At 48.4% G+C, this 16,582-nt stretch overlaps 1 long non-coding RNA gene across 5 annotated transcripts; it reads right to left on the bottom strand.

Moving 5' to 3' along the window:
* Positions 1–720: 720 nt before the first annotated feature.
* LOC129625044 (uncharacterized) lies at positions 721–3,388 on the bottom strand. 5 transcript variants are annotated; one of them, XR_008701238.1, is made up of 4 exons: positions 3,257–3,388; positions 2,650–2,724; positions 1,540–1,686; positions 721–1,259 (listed from the first exon to the last, which is right to left on the bottom strand). It is a non-coding gene; the product is annotated as an uncharacterized LOC129625044 (long non-coding RNA). The 5 variants fall into 5 exon arrangements; XR_008701237.1 differs by having other exon boundaries at positions 1,540–1,736; XR_008701235.1 differs by having other exon boundaries at positions 1,540–1,624; positions 3,257–3,378.
* Between the last annotated feature and the right edge of the window lie 13,194 nt (positions 3,389–16,582).

Below are 16,582 nucleotides of genomic sequence, written 5' to 3' on the forward strand. Positions count from 1 at the left end.
CAGATGTGTTTGTGGAGCCATAGAGGGCAAGGGGTCACCAGGAAGACCAATTTAATGTGAGGAAAAGTCTTTCACATAGTCCTAACATTTGGACATTAGAAAAGGCTATGTCATTGGGTAGTGAGCTCCCCATCACAGGGGCTATGCAAGTTGAGATAGGATAGCCCCTGGTATGTTGGGGCTATGTAGGATTACTATCAGTGGGGTAGCTATCCATTCACTTGCTCATTTACCCATTCATTTATTCTGTTTTATCTATCCATTTATTCAATGACTCCACTCAGTTGGTAAAGGAGCCACCTGCAATGCAGGAGACCCTGGTTCGATTCCTGGGTTGGGAAGATCTGCTGGAGAAGGAATAGGCCACCCACTCCAGTATTCTTGGGTTTCCCTTGTGGCTCAGCTAGTAAAGAAGCCACCTACAATGCGGGAGACCTGGGTTGGGAAGATCCCCTGGAGAAGGTAACAGCTACCCATTTCGGTATTCTGGCCTGGAGAATTCCATGGATTGTATAGTCCATGGGGTCGCAAAGAGTCAGACACGACTGAGCGACTTTGACTTTCACATGTCTTGCTTTCCATGTTTCCCAAACTGCTGTGTGATGGACAACCTTCATGACTTGGCCACACCCACAGGGCATCTGTGTTTAATATCTTAATACATATGTTATGTACATAATGTCTTCAGTCAGCCTTGGGAGGCTGACTGAAATTTAAATATGTGTTTTAAAATCAACTTTATTGAGGTAAAATCTATACAGAATAAAATGCATCTATTTAGGTGCACAGTGCAACATATTTTAACAAATATACACACCCACGTAACCACTACCTCAGTCAAAACAGAACATTCCATTACCATCACAAGTTCCCTTGTAACATCAGGCCCCCAGCACCAGCCTGGTCCCAGACAATCACTTTATCAGAAAATGCCAACACCTCCATAGCTTCTCCAGGGCCACTTTGTACTCTCACCAGTAATATCCAAACAGAAAAAAAAAAAAAAAAAAAATCAGAATCCCTTACCACAAATAAAAAGTAACTGACCAAAATGAGCAAAATGGAAACAAAACAATATTCTCAAATTCTAGCTGGATACCATTGTCTGTAGAAGTTCTGGGTCCAAGATCAGCTTTGTCCAGGTGAGAGAGAGAGCAAAAGAGACTGGGAGAGCACACACGTGATCCATGGGTATTCAAAAGATGTTAACAGCATCGTTGGAGACTTTCTCTTTGGCCTATTGGAAAATCTGGAAGATACTGAAAAAAGAATGACTTTTTCAGGGTGTATTTGTTTTTTTAATACCTTGTTATTCACCCACATCATCTTTGGTCCACTCCCACAATGACCCCACTGATACAGATTCCATATTCGGGAAACATGGCAGCTCCTTATCTCCCCTTTCATCCACCCACTCATTCATTTATTTACAAAACAAGTGTTAGCAGCCATACTGAGCCAGCTGCTGGGGCTAGGAGAGACACTGTCAGCCTTGAGGATAGCATAGTGGCCAACACCTTGTGGACTGTGAGCAAATACCTGTTGCATGGATCATTGTGGGTTGAAAGACACAAACAGTCACATTCTCCTTGATTCTCTAAGCTGTTGCTCCAACAATGTCTTCCTAGGGCAATCAAGGAAGGCTGCCCTGAGAAGGTGGCCCTTGAGCAGAAACCTGACCACCATCTTCCATTCATTTGACAGGTCAGGAAACGGGGACACAGACAGGTAACTTTCTCAAGGTCACATAGGAAGAAGAGAGGAAATGAGGGATGGGCAGAGCCTAGAACTCGGGGCCCCAGCCCACCGTTTATCCCAAGGGCTCAGCCAGGTCCCAGACTGGGAGACCAGAGAGCAGGGCTGGGGAGGGGCCCCCTAGGCCCTAAGTCTGGAATCCATTTGCTCTGGCCCAGTAGTATTTTCCCAGGGAAGAGTAGGAGGCCCTGGCCCTACCCCTGCCCACCCCCCCACCATCTGCTCCCTGTTTATTTATTTATACTTAAGTCTCACCTCCCAACCCTGCCGGGGGCACAAAACATACTGGCATCCCTGCCGAGAGGGGAATGAGGGGGAGAGAGACGCTGTCAGCCCCATGGCCAGGGGGAGCCAAGGTCCGAGCCCCACTACTCTACCCTGCAGGGACCAGCCAGATGACTGGGTTCAGATCCCAGCTGTGGGGCCTCTGGGTTGTGTGAGTGCTCAGTGCCTCTGTCTCCTCATCTGTAAAATGGGGTTACTAATAGCGACCACTGGTTTCACCAGCACTTCATGGAGTTGCTAGTGAGATTCAGGAACGTACTTCAGATAGGGTCTGGCACAGACAGGCTCCCAAGTGTTTCTGTTGTACTGTGTGACCTTACACAGCACCCTACCCTCTCTGGCTCTTTCTCTTGTTTCTGCAACGGTGGCTACTTCAGGATCTAAGGGGTTCCAAGCCTAATGTCCTGAGATTTGCAAGCACTAAAACCCCGGTCCCCTCCCCAGGACCCACACCCCTGGCCCTGGCCAAGATGGATAATTGATGCCAGCCCCCTGCCTCCAGTGGACTTTGCCCTCCAATATCCCCTAATCTGCAGGGGATGAGAGTGGGGCAAATCAACGCCTTCCCCAGCCCTGCACAAGGCGGGGAGGCCCTTCCTGAGATCTTACCTCAGCTGCCGGAATAATCACCCCCTGGAAGGCCAGTCTGGCTGCCATCCACAGAGGTGCTGCTGCACCGAATATCTGCAAATGCAAATCCCAGGAAACCGGGCCCAGCTGCTCATTAAAGACAATTAGCTCAGGGTCCGTCAGCTGGGAAGAAGCTTCAGGCGACTGCTCCCACGGGCTTTGTTCTGGGGCTGTGCTCCACGGACCCAGCCTCCTCCTCCCTGAGCTTCAGGGGGACGGTGGGCACCCACTCCTCCCCAGACTGATGCTCCCCTATGTCCCTGGCCTCCTGCCTGAGTCTTCATCGCCCTAGGCCCATTCTCTTCTCTGAGTCTACAGCACCCTCTCCTTCTGTCCCACCAGCCTCTTCTCTGTGCCCCAAGCCTCTCTCTGAGTCCCTGTCACCAAGAGCCCCTCTCACCAAGTCCCGGTGTATTTCACTGAATCCTTGTTCCTGTCTCTGCTCTCACATCTCCCTTGAAGACCCTCTTCTCTCACTAAGCCCCACTCCTCTTCCCCCATCCGTCTCTCTGAGCCCATTTCTACCCCCAGTCTGGCCTCCTGAGCCCCCCACCTCCTTGCACACTGCACACTACCAGGTACCCACTTGGGCCGCATGTGCCATCTACAGGGCTTCTGGACAGGGCGGTCACAGGTCAGCTAGACAGGCCCCTCCACTCTGGGGTCCACACTGTCATCTGGTAGCCACAGGGGGGCAGATTTCTGTGAAGAAGGGAGAACGGGCAGGGCTGAGGAGCCACCTCACCACGGAGTGAGTGCCCATCACCTGAGCCCAGAGACAGAGACCTGTTCACAGCTGTGACTGGGCTCCTCACAGTGCAAAGACACAGCGACCCCAGGGGACTTGAAGGCCAGGAGCCTTCTTGGGTCAGCAGGCCCAGCTCAGTTCTACATTCCTTCTGGGGAAGGAAGGCGAGTTGGAGAAGATGGGTGGGGGCTTCCATAACTAGAGAGGGATGAGCAGTGGGAGTTTTGAGAGGCTGATGGGAGGTGGTGGATACAGTCACCAGCCTGCTTCACTGCCTACTGGACCATGTGAAGTATGTTCGCTCCTTCTTGTCCCAAGGAAATTGAAGCTCAGGAGGCGCTATTGTCTTTCATAGAGGAGCCTGAGCTGTGATTGGACCAAGCCAGGCTCACTCCATATCCCACTTCACTACAGCCAAGCCTCCCAGGCCAGAAGGAGAGGAGAGGACTTGGGTGAGCCCTGTCCCTCTCCCTGTCTCTGCCAGACGGCCCTGCCTGGAGAGAAGAGGCTGGGGGAGCAGTAGACCCAAGGAGGGCAGGATGATGGGGGAGGGAGAGAGGAGGCAGGTGTCTGTGGGATCTTCTCTCCTCTCCTCCTCAGGCCTCTCCCCCACCAAGTGGGCCCCTGACCCCCCCAACCCCATTCTCATCTGGCCTCCATGTGCTCAGCCTGCACCTGAATACACACTCGCCAACGATCTGTCTTGGGCTGTCAGAGGATCAGTGGGGCTCCCAAGGCCCTGCCCAGCAGGGAGCTACAGGGAAGTCCCTAACGAGAGCTAAGAAAGAGAACAGGGGCCTGAGCCTGGCCCTGGTGTCTCATCTGGGGCAGCCCCTGGAAGGCCTGGTTCCCCAGTGGGGAGACCCAGCCACTCTTTCGGGCCTGGGACCCAGGTTGCTTTCCAAGTCTCCTTCTCCTTCTAACTTTGGGGACCTGTTCCTTCCCCACTCTGGGCCTCGGTTTCCTTATTTGTGAAAGGGAAGGGATTGTATCTCAGGTGGGAATAAGGTACTAAAATCAGCAGGAGATCTTTATGTGCAAATATATCTCCAAAACGTTAAGTGAAATAAAGCAAGATGCAGAGCAATGTGTGTATTCAGCTACATTCCGTGTGCATATAGCTGTCAAAGAGGGACATGTGTGTATTAGTCTGCCTAGTGTATAACCTGCTAGAACACTTCTTGAAGGACACAAAAAACAGCAAGAGTAGGGATGGCTCATGAAGGAGACCCAGTGGTGTCTGGAGATGGGGTGGGAGAGAGACTCGTCTTTACACTCCTTTGTCCTGTTGAATTCTTGGTCCATGTTTATGTATTCTGTAGTCGAATAGGAATTACATTTAATGCAAAAGATGTATGTGGGTAGGAAGTAGGAAGAGAAGCAGAATATCTTCATTGTCTTAATGTATCTCCCTATCGGGAAGATCCCCTGGAGATGGAAATGGCAACCCACTCTAATATTCTTGCCTGGAGAACCCTATGGACAGAGCGAGTCAGACACAACTGAAGTGACTTAGCACACACACACAGATAATGACAAAGAGAAAAAGAGTAACTTTACTGTGGGCAAACTGGCAGACCCCACCTTAACCAAGTGATCAAAGTGGACATCGGTAGTAATCGGGCAAAGTGAAATTGTGTGCCCCCTCATACGTGATGTAAACAGCATCACTTCTGTGGGCTTCTTGCCTGAAGCACCTGATCTGAATCTATTCATAAGGAAAGATCAAAAAGATTCCAAATAAAGGGACAATTAGCCTATATAGATTCAAAAATGTCAAGGTCATAAAAGTCAAAGAAAAAGGAGCTGTTCCAGATTTTAAAAAAAAGAGTAAAGAGGCACAAAAACTAAATGGAACATATATCCTGGATTGGATGTTGGGTCAGGAAAAGAAGTTTTTTGTTTGTTTGCTTTAAAGAGCAAGAGTGGAATAATTGGCAACATTTCAATAGGTCTAAATGTAGATAATAGTTACCTACAATGTTAATTTCCTAATTTTTGCATCTGTTTTTTAGAAAATGTACATAAAACCATTTAGAGATAAAAGGGTGTCCTGTCTGCAGTTCATTCCCAGCAGTTTAGACAAAATATATGCAGAGACAGAAGGATAAAGCAAGGGTAGTAAAATGTTAACACTTGAGGAATCTGAATGAAGGGCATACAGGAATTCTTTGTACTATTTTTGCAAACTTTCTGTAAATCTGAAATTGTTTCAAAATAAAAAGTCAAGTGTAGACTTGAAGAACCAACATCTCATGGGTGTCCAGAGGCCGTGCTCAGTGCTTGGCGCACACAGTCAGATTTCATCCTCATAACAACCCCATGAGAAAGATGTAACTATTTCCTCTTTTGAGCAAATGAAGGCACCCAGGCACAGGGGGAAGCAATTTACCCAAGTTCACCCAGTTGGAAGAAGTGATGCCAGGGACTCTTCTTAAACAACATTCTAAAGATCTAGGAATGAAGGGCCTAGAAATCAGGATTCTAGGCTTTGAATTGTTTTCCCAGCACTGAGATTTTGCTGCTGTTGGAAAAGTAGCCTTGATATCATTACTCAGGCTTTCAATCAGGCATTCATTGATTCATTTATCTGTCCAACAGCATGTATCAAGCACTTCCTCTCAACCAGCCCCTGAAGGTATAAAGGTGAAATGGGATGATCCCTGCCCTTGTGGAATGCCTACCACGTACCAGACTCTGGGTTTGGCATGAGGACTAGAAGAGATGAGCCACATCCAGCTTCTGCCCTTCAGAGGCTCACTGGCCATTGAGGGAGACCCGCAGGGAAGCCAACCAAACCAGAAAAGAGAGCTGCAAAGGGCTGTGGGAGCCCAAAGGAGTGGAAGGCAGGAAGAAATTTCACCCAGGAGAGAGGCTTTAGTGGGTTTGTCTGGTTGGTTGGTTGCACTGGGCATTTGTTGCTGCACACGGGCTTTTTCTCTAGTTGTAGCAAGAAGGGGCTCCTCTCTAGTTGCGGCTCACAGGCTCTCACTGCAGTGGCTCCTCTTGCTGCAGAGCACAGGCTCTCGGGCACACAGCCTTCAGCAGTTGCGGCTCACAGCCTCTAAGGCTCAGGCTCAGTATTTGTGGCACACCGGCAACCTAAGCCAGGGCAAGAGGGTGCCTGGCATGACTATGATTATACCTCAGGAGGCCAGCTAAAGACTTTTTCCCAGGGTGGGGAGGGGTGGGAGCACCAGTATAGGCAGGGAGGAGTGGGAGACACAGAACAATGGGTATAAGATAAACTACAAAGTTGTATTGTACAACATGGGGACATAGCCAATATTTTGTAATAACTGTAAGTGGAGTGTAACCCTTAAAAATTGCATTATATTTTTTAAATTTTAATAAAATTTAAAATTTTTAATTAAAAAAGTAAAAATAAAATACTTTCCCCTTCTTCTTCCTCCTCTTTCTCCCCCGCCACTACCTCCCCTCTTCATTCCCCTTCCCCAAATTTGGTACCTTCTTCCCTTCTTAATTTTTCTCCTGACTTACTTATTTTTCCTATTTTCTGTTGCAAAGAGAGAGCACATTCCATAGGGGTCAGAATATTTGTCAGTTTTGCTCACTTATGGCTGTTTCCCCAGTGCTTGGCACACAGTAGGTCCTTGGTAAAGATTTGTTGAATGAATAAAAGGAAGGGTCGATGCCTGGAACCACATACAGTTTGAAAATAAATTGAAAAAGGGAGAAAGAGATGGAAGACAGCTAGGCTGACAAGCTCAGAAGTCATGCAAAAGAATACCAGAATCCTAAGTTGCCAGGGACCCTTCAGGACTCACGTTCAGGAGCCTCCCTCCTAGTCCCTGGGGATGCTGCCCGCCGGGGAGCAGGTACCATCCACATCCAGGGCCCACCCCCCCCACTGCCCCCCAGCCCTGCCGCCAATTCTGGACCAGAATCCCCTGAGACTGAGACAGCTATGAGCTGCCTCACCCCAACTCCACAATTCACCCTGGGGCCCAGGTGTCCAGAGAGACAGAAAGAAAGAAAATGAAGTTGCTCAGTTGTGTCTGACTCTTTGCAACCCTATGGACTGTAGCCTACCACGCTCCTTTGTCCGTGGAATTTTCCAGTCAAGAGTACTGGAGTGGGTTGCCATTTCCTTCTCCAGAGGATCTTCCCGACCCAAGGATAGAACCTGAGTCTCCCGTATTGTAGGCAGATGCTTTACTGTCTGAGCTATCAGGGAAGTCAGATGCCCTTTTAATTTCACCATACTTCCCTCCTCTGATGTTCCTGGGAAAGTACAAGATACTGACTCATTAGAAAAGACCCTGATGCTGAGGAAGATTGAGGGCAAGAGGAGAAAGGGACGACAGAGGATGAGATGGTTGGATGGCATCATGGACTCAATGGACATGAATTTGAGCAAGCTCTGGGAGATGGTAAAGGACAAGGAAGCCTGGCATGTTGCAGTCCATGGGGTCGCAGAGTTGGAAACGACTGACCAACTGAACAGGAACTGATTTGGAAAGACCCTCCTGTCCTGTTGCTGGAGCTGGGCTGTGAGTCCAGACCCCAACTTCTGGGGTTTAGTGTCCAGACACCTGGAAGGAGATGCGGGGGAAGAGCTATGAGCTGCTGAAGCACAGCAGGACCCTGCTGAGGCTTGGATCTGGGCCAGGGAGCCAAATGGGGGGAGGCAGGATGTTTTAAAGCCATTAGGGCTGAGAGACAGGGGGCTGGGGAAATGACTGGGGACACCAGGATGCTCTTGGTGGCGGAGGCTTCAGAAGGGTGACTGTCAGCCTTCTGTTTACCTTCCTCTCCACCCTGCCCTTCTCCTTCTTCCTCCTCTGCCCCTACCCTTCTCTAAAGCTGGCAGGGTGGGTTAGTGGTTAGACAATCAGCTCTGGAGCTAGTCTCTTCTGGCCCAAATCTCAATCCCTCATTTGCTAGTCCCATGACAAGTTAGTTAGCCTCTCTTTGCCTCAGTTTTCCTCTGTAGCAAAGGGAGAGTAATAGTGTCTACTTCCAAGGGCTAATGAGTAGCTGAAATGAGAAAAATCCTGTGCCGGTTTAGAACATGCCTGTCACAGATAAATAGCAGGGGCTCAGTAAATGGTAGCTATTCCCTTGCAAACCAAATCTCCCGTGGAGACCAAGCTAGGACATGAGGAAAGAATGGGGGCTCTGCGAAAGCTGGAGCTCACTCCTCTCTACCTTGCGGTGGCCACAGAGGCTGCTCTCAAAAGCTGAATGAAAGTCGCCCCAAAATTGATCTAACGTTTTTACCATGCAGATGGAGAAATTGAGGCCCGAAGTGAGGAAGCTATTCTCAGCCGTTTCTAATATAGCACATTTTTGTTGATGATCTACTGTGCTTCAGGCCCTATGCTGGGTGTGTGGTGGGGGTGGGCAGAAAGGGGGGAAACTGGAAGGAAAGCCCTCCTCATGGAGCTACTCTCCAATTCAGGGAAAGGACCAAAGGACTGACAGCTGACCAAGCACACTAGATACTGGAAGGAAAAGTCAAGGGAGCACCAATAGAGACCAGCTTTGGGGAGCCCTAAAGAACCCAACAGCTGGGAGGGGTGATCAGCAAGGTGACATCACAGCTGGGATTTCAAACAAGAAGTTCCCACATGAAGGAAGAGTAGAGGGTAACTAGATGTTACCGAGACTGTTGTTTGTAATACCAAAACCCAGAAATGACCTGAATGTCCACCAACAAGGAGTTCTGGATAATACACTGTGGTTTATTAATACAACGGGATGCTGTACAGCAGCCACAAGGACCTGCAGCTGCCTGCCTCAACACAGATGCATCCCGAAAGCGTGCCTGGGGTGCTTAGTCATGTCTGACTCTTTTCAACCCCATGGACTCTGCCTGCCAGGCTCCTCTGTCCATGGGAAAAATCTAGCAAGAATACTGGCATGAGTTGCCATTTCCTACTCCAGGAGATCTTCCCGACCCATGGATCAAACTTGCGTCTTCTGTGTCTCCTGCATTGGCAGGCAGATTCTTTACCACTGCACCTCCTGGGAAGCCCCAAAACATGCCATGGAAGAGAAGAAGGCAAGTGAGACAGGATACATATCATAAATACAAATGTATGTTTTACATCATGGGCACGTCTATACACTTTTGAGAATGAAATACAGTCCTATACATTGTATAATGATTTATATCGACGCAGTAAAAGTTAAAACATTCCTGAGAATAATAAATACCAACAGAGGAGTTTCTTTTGGTTGGAGAGGGAGACTGTTGTTGGGAAAGGATATCAGGGGCCTTCTGTACTAGCAATCTATTCTGCATAACAAATAACCCCACAACATGATGTTTTAAAGCTACAATAGTCATTTATTATTTCATTTATCATTATTTCTTACAGCTTTTGCAGGTCAGGGGTGGTTTAGCTGGTGGCTTTGGTCCTCAAGAGTTGGCATTAGAAGGTCAAGTGGAGCCGAAGTCATCTGAAGACCTGACTGGGGCTGGAGAAGCTGCTGACAAAGTGGCTCGTGCACATGGCTGGCAGGTTGGTGCTGGTTGTTTGCTGGGCATGCAGGGGAGGGAGAGCAGAGGGACTCAGTTCCTCTCCATGTCACCTGAACCCCATCACAGCATGGGGACTGGACTCCAAAAGTGAGCACTGACAGACATCTGGGCTGAAGCTGTATCCTTTTTAGGACCTAGCCTTAAATATTATTTCCACCCCATTCTCTTCATCAGAAGAGAGTCACTAAGCCCCACCCAATACTCAAAGGTAAGGGAAACTAGGGCCCCCCTTTGAAGGAAGGTGTTTCAAAGGATTTGTGGACGTATTTTAAAACCACTACACTCTCTTAGGGCTTCCCTTGGTGGTTCAGTGGCTAAGACTCAGCGCTTTCACTGCTGGGGGCATGGGTTTGAACCCTGCTCAGGGAATTATAGGTTCTACACACCACGTGCAAAAGACCCAAAAAACAAAAAACCACTATACTCTTCAATTATGTTTGGTATTTTCTTCCTTCACCTGGGTGATAAGAGCGTGGAGCTTTGTTATATTAGCCTTTGTATTTCTTTGAGTGTTTAAAAACACAGCAGGAGATGGGGAGTAGAGAAGGGGAGCTGCGATGGGTGAGTGGTAAGGAAGGCAAGGCCGGCAACCGGTGAGCAGTGCCCCCAACCATGCAGAGTCTTGTTGGCCAAGGTCCTGTCACGGATACGGCAGAGTCAGAACCCTGAGCAGGTCAGGATGGGGTCTGCTTTCCCTCTGAGCCCCTGCACCAGGCAAGCCTGCCTGGAGAAGATGACTCCAGTGCGGGCGATGATTCTTTCTCTGAACACACCTCCTGGGTACCAGCTCTAAGTCTCCCGTTCACTTCTGTCCCCTGACACCTGGCTCTTTTCCCCAGAAACATCCACTAGTATTAGTTTTTGTGACATTCTTACACAGAGATCCCATTTGTTTGTAAACATAAACACAAATACATACATTTTTATTCCTCCCCCCCCCGCCCCCGCCCCCGCCAATGGAGGTGTATTATACACACCCTTCTAAATCACTTTTTCCCCTTGCCAGGGTACTTTAGCGATTCTTACAAATTTAACTAATACATAGCAAGCTTCTCCATTCTTTTTCATGATTTTGTTGTCATGTGAAGGTACTGTAATTTATTCAACCAACTCCTATTTATAGACATTTAGTTTGTTTACCTTTATTACTACATTTTAAGCTTCAAATGTAGAGACCTAAGTTAAACAAACAACAAAGAAAAACACTCCTCAGTTCATGGCTGATGGTCAGTGTTGACCCCTGCATGCCCCTCCTTTGTTTTATTTCTCTCCCTCTATTCCTTTTTATCCTATCTCCCCTTCCCACTTTTGGGACCTCCATAGACCCTTTCTGTTGGGTTCCATGTGTGTTCTTTGGGGTGTAAGTCTCCTTGTAGAACATAATGAACACAGTGTGCTTGTGTGTGTGTTGTTGCTTTCTGTGTTACTGTGTTTTCTGCATTTTTAATTTATTTGTGCTCCAGTACTGATTCCCTGTTTAATACTGATATAGTTTGTGACTTGACCTGTGACTTCTAATTGCTGACTAAGACTCCTTGGTTTGCATCCACCACATTCATTCTTCTCTCTTACTTTTCCAGTGATGAGCACTGGGTAGTCTCTAAGTCTACCACCATAACAGCACTGCTATGTCCTTGGATGGGCTGGCATGAGAATTTTGTTTGGACAAATAGGTGTATAATTACTGGTTCATTGGTTATATGTATTCTGGTTATCTTTTGTACGACAAAAATTTGCCCTCAACTGAGAGGTATAAAACAACACTTTGTTTTGTCTGTGATTTTGCAGGTCAAGAATTCACAAAGGGCTTGGCTAGGGAGCTCAGCTCTGAACATGTAGTGTCAGCTGAGACAGCTGGGGCTGAAGGTTCCCTTCCAAGATGGCATCTTCACTCGTGTCTGCAGCCTTGGTGTGCCTGGCTGTGCTCTCTCTCTCTTTCTTTTTCTCTGCTTCCCCACCCTTGGCATCTCACCCTAAAGGACACTTCTCCATAGCTACCTGAACTTCCTTGCAGCATGGCAGTCTCACAGTGGTTGGATTTCTTTCTTGGCAGCTAATTTCTCCCCAAGCAATCATTCCAAGAATGATTGGAAGCTGCTAGTCTTTTAAGATCTGGGCCTAGAAACTGACACAGCATCCCTTCTGCCATAGTCGTTGGTCGAGACAGCCGTGCGCTGTCAGCCCAGATTCAGAGAGCAGGTGCATAGACCTCACCTCTCTATGGGAACAGTGTCAGAGAAGTGGTGGCCATCTTTTACACATTCTGATATATATATTTAACACAACAGATTGTTCTCCAGATGGCAGCTCCAGCCCCCACTTCCCCAGCACTATCTCCACATCCCCACCCACACTTGGCTGAATCCAGCCTGTTCAGTTCTTCCTTTACATGCAGCTAACGTTCTTGCATATGGGTCATTTCCCCATAAGCAAGTGTGAATGTAGGAAAAAGTCCCAGAGGCAAATGTGCTAGTCAAAGGATATGTGCATTTGCAATTTTGACAGATATTGCCAATCCTTCAATCAACTCTGAGCTCTGTTTCTTCATAACAAATCCAGGGCACTTCTCACCACCTCTGCCTTCATCACCTGGGTACCAGTCACCCTCCTGGTGACCCTGGACTCCAGCTTCCATTCCAGCCCCCACAGTCCATTCTCCACATGCAGCCAGACGCATTCCCTTAAAACCTGAGTCAGATCCTGCCCCTCCTCTGCTCAGAAGCCTCTGCCGACCTCGCATATTACTCAGAGTAATACATTCTCTCGATTACTCTGACACCCTGTGTGTCCGCCCCGGTGATCTCTCTCACCTGGTGCCTTCCACGTTCTTCTCTGCCCCACCCGGCATGTTTGCACCCCTGGCTCCTGGCAGGAGTTTGAACTTTCCAGGCATGCTCCCATCCCAGGGCCTTTGCAGTCAATGTTCCCTCTACCCAAAATGCTCTCTCCCTGAAGGTCTCCATGGCTCCTCCCTACTCAATCTGTGCCTCAAACACCACCCCTCCCAGTCAAGCTCTTCTCTTTATCCTGTGTTGGTTTCTTCATAGCAGTTCTTCCTCCAACATGCAGTATGGGGAGTTGTATGTTCGCTTATTGTCTGTCTCCTCTCCAGATCACAAGCACGGGGCAGTGGCAGATCATCAGCTGTGCTCAGTACCTCGCATTGAGGAAGAGCTCTACAAACATATCTGGGATATTTGTGGAGTTCAACCATCCTCCACAGAGATTTGTGCCAATCCACTCACCACCAGCAATGTACAGACCTCAGGAACTGGAATCAACCCAAATGTATTCCCAGATACACATTGTTGTTGTTTAGTCGCTAAGTCGTGTCTGAATCTTTTGTGACCCCATGGACTGTAGCCCGCCAGTTTCCTCTGTCCATGAGATCTCCTAGGCAAGAGTACTGGAGTGGGTTGCTATTTCATTCTCCAGGGGATATTCCCAACCCAGGGATGGAATCTGTGTCTCCTGCATTGGCAGGAGGATTATTTACCACTAAGTCACCTGGGAAGCCCCCCAGATACATAGCCTTTAAGTTAAATCCTCCCTTGCTCAAGAACCTTCAAGGACTGCCCATTACCTTGCTTGGCACATCTCAAACTGGAACCCAAGACCTTTTAATACCAGTCCTAAGTGTTTCCCCAGCTCTCTGGAAAGAAGTGCATGGATGAGATTTTTCTCGGTGTTGAGTTTTTCCCTTATCCATTCTTCTAACATTATTGGCATAGACTCCCTCTTAGCTGGAAAAATCCTGGAGATAAAAGGGGACAGCTCACAAACAATGAGTTCACTGGTTGTGGTTTCTAATGCTCTACTGAAGCTGATCCCATCTCAGCCCCAGTGAACGTCACAACTGACGTCTTGGACCAAGTGTGCTCTCCTGGCTGAGCCTCAGTTTACCCATTGGTGGAGTGAACAGAACAGCACTGTTCCATATGGTCTGCTTGCTGCTTGCCAGGTGCAGGGCCAGGTACTGGGCACATTTTAACTCACTTGATCCTCATGGTCACTGTAAGAGGCACGTACGATAATTATTCTCCTTTCTCAGATGAGGAAACTGAGGCCTAAAGCAATTAAATAACATGTCTATACGTCCATAGCTGGGGAGTAGTGAGGCTTGGATATGAACCCCCCACACCCCATACCCAGGATGGACACAAGGTTGCATGACTGAAGTTGTGCTGTGACAAGTCCATGGTCCTCTCTGGGGTGTGAAACAAGGCTTCTGGACTCCCAGATGGCTTTTCAATAACATTCCAATCTCTATCATTATTAGAATAATTACCATCAATAACAGCTAACAACTATTACACGTCTCCTGAGTGCTAAGAATTTCCTCTGCATTTTGAATCTCTCAACAACCCTAGAAGTTAATGACTCACTTAACCCCATTTTACCGGTGAAGAAACTGAGCTCAGCAGTGGAGCTGGGATTTGGCCCCTGTGCCACTGCCCACCATGAGTCCTTGGAGCACCTCAGTTTAGCAGGGACTTTCACGCCTTCATCTCATTGGACGTCACAGTCGTGCCCTGAAGCCCATCCTCCTCCTCTCGTTCCCATTTTGCTGATAAGAATGTTGAGGGGCAGTGCCCTTGCTCGAGGCCATGCACAGCTCTTTCCAACCAATCTGCATGCCTCACCTCCCCCAGCAGCATCCAGGATGTCACAGCTGGAAGGGACCCGATTTATAGCGCAGGAAGGAGCAAGTCAAGGCCTCTGGGGTGTGGGGCAGGGTTCTCAGGCAGTTGCCCAGAAATCCTGTTTACTGGCAGGACCGGAGACACACCAGACCAGGAAGGAGGGAGGCCCAGGAGACAGCCCATGTGTGCATCTTCAAAGCCTTGCCCATCCTCAGGACTCCCCAGAGGGGCAGCAAGCTGTCACTTCCATGGTACATCCCCCTGCCTGACCGCACTGACTCAGGCTGGCCTCTCCACCCCTGCGCTTTCCTGAGACCCGTCTGCCTCCCCACCCAGACAGCCCCCTATCTGGGCTTCGGCAACGCATTCATTCACTCAGCAAACCACTCTTAAGTGGCAGCTACTATTTTATGTAAGGGGGATAGATACATTCATGAATAAACAGTGATCCCTGCTCTGTAGTGTTAATATTCTGGGGTGGAGAAAATATGGTAAGTACAAAACACACTAAGTAAAATATATAGCATGTTTGCTATGTTTAGAGAGGATAACCAACAGGAACCTATTTTATAGCACATGGAACTCTGCTCAATGTTATGTGCCAGCCTGGATGGCATGGGGGGGTCAGTGGTGTTGGAGGAGAATGGATATGTGTTTATGTATGGCTGAGTCCCTTTGCTTTTCACCCGAAACTATCTTAACATTGTTAATCAGCTATACCCCAGTACAAATGTTTTGGTGTTAAAAAAATTAATTAATTAAATTAAATTAAAGAATATTATAGATGTAACATGTTTGGTAATTATAAGGACCATGGCAAAATAAAAAAGAGAGCAAGGCAAGTGGTTTGGGAGTGGTGAGGGAGGGTCATGGTGTTAAATAAGGCAGGCCTCACCAAGAAGGTTGGAGAAGACAATGGCACCCTACTCCAGTACTCTCGCCTGGAAAATCTCATGGACGGAGGAGCCTGGTAGGCTTCAGTCCATGGGGTCGTGAAGAGTCAGACACGATTGAGCAACTTCACTTTTACTTTTCACTTTCATGCACTGGAGAAGGAAATGGCAACCCACTCCAGTGTTCTTGCCTGGAGAATCCCAGGGACGACAAAGCCTGGTGGACTGCCATCTATGGGGTTGCACAGAGTCGGACATGACTGAAGTGACTTAGCAGCTTAGCAGCACCAAGAAGGTGACATCTGAACAGAGACCTGAACCAGGCAACACCTGGAGGAAGTGTTCCAGGTGTTCCAGGCAGTGGAGCACTGTCCACAGCATGTGCAAGGGTCCTGAGGTGGAGTGTCTTGTGTATAAGGCAAGAGGCCAGTGTGGCTGGAGAGGTGTCAGTGAGGGGAGAGGGTAGGAGTTCGGACAGAGGGGTGAGAGGGTAGGAGAGGGAACAGATCACCTGGGGCCAGTGGGTCATCGTATGCGTTCAACTTTTGCTCTGAGCGAGCTGGGAGCCAAGCAAGGGTTTTGAGCAAGGGTGAGGGGTGGGGTGAGAAGGGTCTCATCTGTGCTTTATAGGACTTGTCTGGCTGTTATGTCGAGGGCACATGGCAGAGGGGAAAGGAAGGAACCAGGATGCTCGTGAGACTGTTGCAGTAATCCTGGCAAGAAATGAAGGTGACTTGTCCAGATTGGTAGCACTATTCCAGTTATCACTGCTACAGAACAAACTCCCCCCAAACTGCTTAAAGCAACTACTATTTTGTGCTACTTATGAATTCAGAGCTGGTGTGTTGGGGATAGCTTGTCTCTGCGAAGTGGTATCTTGAGCCTCAACTGGGTAGACTCAGAGATCAATAGGAATTAACAACTGAGGGCTGGAATCATCTGGAGGTCCCTGGACTGGAATGACTTGAAGACCAGGACTGCCAGTAGGAATAAATACCTGCATGTGACCTCCCCATGTGGCCTGGGCTTCCTCACAGCATGGAGGTCTCAGAGCATTTGGACTTCTTACTCAACAGCTCAGGGTGTTCCAGTAAACAAGCTGAAGCTGCCTTGCCTT

This window comes from Bubalus kerabau, chromosome 13 (genome assembly GCF_029407905.1).
Source record: "Bubalus kerabau isolate K-KA32 ecotype Philippines breed swamp buffalo chromosome 13, PCC_UOA_SB_1v2, whole genome shotgun sequence".
In the NCBI taxonomy this organism is placed as follows: domain Eukaryota; kingdom Metazoa; phylum Chordata; class Mammalia; order Artiodactyla; family Bovidae; genus Bubalus; species Bubalus kerabau.